This window comes from Panthera onca, chromosome B3 (genome assembly GCF_046562875.1).
Source record: "Panthera onca isolate mPanOnc1 chromosome B3, mPanOnc1 haplotype 2, whole genome shotgun sequence".
NCBI classification, from domain to species: Eukaryota; Metazoa; Chordata; class Mammalia; order Carnivora; family Felidae; genus Panthera; species Panthera onca.
The window spans coordinates 86,533,539-86,537,642 of record NC_138344.1 but is presented as its reverse complement, the minus strand read 5'-3'; the positions used below and the strand labels follow the sequence as shown (position 1 = coordinate 86,537,642).

At 39.6% G+C, this 4,104-nt stretch overlaps 1 long non-coding RNA gene across 1 annotated transcript; it reads left to right on the top strand.

Annotated features, from left to right (window-relative positions):
* Positions 1-554: 554 nt before the first annotated feature.
* On the top strand, positions 555-3,885 carry LOC132668444 (uncharacterized). The gene is made up of 3 exons (XR_009605581.1): positions 555-623; positions 1,127-1,358; positions 3,673-3,885. It is a non-coding gene; the product is annotated as an uncharacterized LOC132668444 (long non-coding RNA).
* The last annotated feature ends 219 nt before the right edge of the window (positions 3,886-4,104 follow it).

Sequence of the window (4,104 nt, the reverse complement as noted above, 5' to 3'; positions counted from 1 at the left end):
AAAGATGTTATTTCTCAAAGATGCTATGAAGCATTTGAAAAGAGTGGTCAATAAAATTTTATAGGGAAATGGTGACCTGACTAAGCCTGCTCTCGCTTAGTAAATGACAATGTTTTTCATCTGAGACAACATCTGTAGATATGTCTATTTCAAACATACATAAGGATATTAAAATAAACATAAAATTATGGACACAGTGTTGGTGAGTGTGCTCCATAGGAACAAGATGGGAACTAACATAGCAAATACATAGAAAAGGAGATGGAGAATGGAGACAAGAGTTGAATGAAGAGAGGGATGTGAATGGAAAGAAGACAAAAATGAAGAGAAAGGTTAAGGGAGAGAGAAACTGCTGAGGTCAGCTTGACAAATAGCATGTGACCACTTACTGCTCCACAAGGGGATCTGATAGGTCAGCCCTTGGGGTGATTGAGTGTCTTGTGAATGCACCTGGCTTTGTCCCAAAGCTCTTTATGCAGTGACTCTGGTAGGTCATAATACACCTCAGCTTACCTGGCAACATTCTGGAGGATAAAGGGAGAAGCTGTATTGAAGAAGCAGTAAGAAAAGGGGTATGCAGTGGGATGCTGGAAAATTCTGGGTTTCCTCTCCCTAAACCGAAGGTCAGGCAGGGTCCCCTAACCTCTGTCCTCAGCAAAATTAAGTATGTCACCCAATCCTGCCATTTGCAACAAGAAGAACACAACAGGCAGAGTTTGCAAATTGGTTCCTGGAAACTTAAAAATGTCTCGTAATTTATTTTAAAGTTAACTCATTTTGAGGTGTGCAAACTTACATTTCCTAGAAAGCTAGAACAACAACTAAACCCCTTGATTTTCTGAGGACCAATAATACAGCTTATTAAGGCAAATGTCAGCATAGCAAAGAGGACCTGCCTATTGTTTTCTCTCTGTGTGTATGTGCAAATAGCACCCCAGCAGGGGTCTGAAGAGCTGTTTAGTTTTCAACAAACAAAGGTGATGGCTATGAAGTGGGTGGAGCCAGATCTGAGCTCTACCATATGGGACTCTTGGGTTCCACACATGTTCCCTGACCTCTAAACCACACATCAGTCCATCCTTTGTACTCTGATTAATTACTGAACTATATTTTTCAAACTTCACAGATATTTGAGAAGTGCCAAGATGCTGAAGAGCAAGTCAGGGGGTCCTGCCTTCCTTCTGCTAGAGGGCTGCCTGCCTGTGTGAAGCCTTCTCTAACTTGGTGGAACCGAGGACCTATTTAATAGCTAACATTTATGAAAGACTTAACTATGTGCCACACAGTGTTCTGAACACTGCATGTGAATCAACTCGTTTAGCACAACTACTATGAGAAGTAGTTATCCCTTTTTACAGGTAAGGAAACTGACTCTTAGGCTGGTTAAGTGGCTGAAGGCCTCACCCTCACCACAAATGAGTGGGCGGTGTCTCAGTGTGAACTATGGCTCAGCCTGTGCTTCCCTCTGTGACATCCAGCCACCTTTTGCCTGACTTGCTCTCCTTTCTTAAATCTGCTGATATTTTTCTTTAACTTCATAGTCCCAAATGCTTGGTGAAAATATGTTTCATCATTGCAATTTTCTACTAAATTTGTACTTTTTCCCAAATGTTATTGTGTCTTTCCAGTATTTCATTCTGTTTTTTATTTAAAAAAAATTCTCATAGGGCAGGTTACAGGATCTCCCTCTTTCCTATCACAGCCTTTGCAAACAAACTTAACCCCAGAGATAACCAGGGTTGGAAGTTCGGGGAGGTGGTGTGCACCCTTCTATGTATTTGTTGTATTGTACCTAAGTACTATATATGGCCATTTATTTATTTAAGTGCCCACAAACAACCTTTTTAAAAATTTTATTTATTTATTTTAAGGGGGGAGGAGTGGAGAGAGAGGGACAGAGAGAATCCCAAGGAGGCCCCACAGTGTCAGCACAGAGCCCAATGCAGGGCTTGATCTAACGGACCATGAAATCATGACCTGTGCTGAAATCAAGAGTCAGACGCTTAACTGACTGAGCCACCCAGGCGCCCCACCACATTTTTAACATAAAAGGATTATACCCAAGACACGGTTCTGCAACTCATTATTTTCAGTAAACAATAGGTCTTGAAGCTCTTTTAATTCCTATGTGTATAGATATGTTTTTCTACTAAGAGATGCAAATAGTCAAATGTCAGCTTATCCGAGGGCATCCCTAGCTATCTGATATAAAATAGTGCCCCACTCACCTCTGTCATTCTCATCCCTTACTTTGCTTGATTTTCTTCTCAGCTTTTATTAAACCCAGATGTATATTGGTTTGTTTATTATCTATCTCCTTCCACTATGAGAATAGGACTTTGTGTTTACGGTTATATCCCCAACCCATAGTGTAGCGTTGGCACCTAGGAGGCACTCAAGACATAGTTTTTTAATTAATGCTGTGAGATTACTCTTCAAAAAGAGTATCAAATTACATAATCACAATAGTGTATGCATGCCCATTAGCCCACATACCTACTAACATTATATATTATGAGATCTTTTAATTTTTGTTAATCCAAGAGTTTATTTTAATCTACATTCCCAGGAACTTGAGTAAATTACCTGTTCAAATACTTTTTCCTTTAGTAATTGGATTTGATGTCTTTTTATTTATGTGTAGGAGCTCTTTATACATTGATCTTTTGTATCTTACGTGCTGAAAGCATTTTGTCTTAATCCGTCCCTTGTGTGTTTCTGGTTGGCACAAAAAATTTGACTGGCTCCCCAAGAAGCTCTGCTCCTAGGTGGAGACCAGAAACTCTATGGACTTGACACCACCACAAATTGGCTTGTTCCAGATAACCTGGACCTTCCAGAACCATTCACTCAGTGTCTACCATTCACTGAGCCCTACCCTCAATAAGGAAGATTCCCCAGATTGTGCCTCCTCCAAGGCCTTGCCAAAGAGCACAGTGTTGAATTAGCTGCTGTCCAGCTCTCATCAAGTCAAGATAAAACATTTAAAGAATATGGTTGGAGGATACATTGCCCATCCAGGCCTTTATCTACTCTATCCAGCCTAATTATCTGAGAGCTGGATTCTTGGCCTCTGCTCTCTTAGAGTCACACTAGCTGACCTCCACTTATCCAGTTTGCTGATTAACAGATGTTCCCCATTCCCTCTGAAAATGCACTGAGGAAAGCACATGGCCAGCTGAATGCTCGCAGCTAGCAAATCTGGGCATTTCCGTCTCCCCAGTTATTCGTTTGGGAATAACTTTGTTTTCTTGTGTTGCGAATAGTTGTGTTAACTTGTGCTGCGAAAAGTTGTGTTTTCTCTCAAATCTATTTATACTAGTTATTTTTGTTATTATAATTTACAATTTGGTTAAATATTATATAAAGTGATCAAGATGCGGATGAAAAGAGATCAGTTGTTTCTGTGAAAACTTAGTGGATTGCTTTCGATACGCTCAGTAAATTAGGTGCTAAAAATTGGTGTCACACTAGATTTATATTAGACAACTGTAAAAAATTGGGAAATTTCCAAAAATGTAGAAATTCAGAATCATTCCTCATTCAGGTTGCATTGTAAAGAAAAATCCCTGGCTCTACATCAAAAAACGGCTAAATGACTACACCTTTAGTTATAATAAAATGAATATCATATGCATCTTTCTGATTCCCTGCTTTTATACATTTCTCTAGTAGCTGACCTACTCAGACTGCACTCTGCAGATGGCAGCAGCAGCAACAGCAGAAGCTTACTAAAAATGCAGGACAGCAAGCCCACCCCAGACCTTCTGATTCAGGATCTGCATTGTAATAAGTTCCTCAGGTGATTGTATGCACACTGCAATCTGAAAAGCACCAATCTACAGAGTATTTTTCCTCTGGTTTTATAAGGGACATTAAAATGAATATGTGGAGTTAAAGAATTCTCTACATACAATTCAGTCCATGTCAAAAATTTCTTTTAAATTTGATGCTAAGAAAAGCTTTTAGAACTGACAGTTTCTTCCTTGCAGACCGTGATAATTATAAAATCAGTCTTACCTCCCTTTTTGCTTTGACCACAAGGAAGCTGATAAACAGAGCTTCTACTCGGCTGTGTCATTTGCTCTCATCTTCCTATTTTAA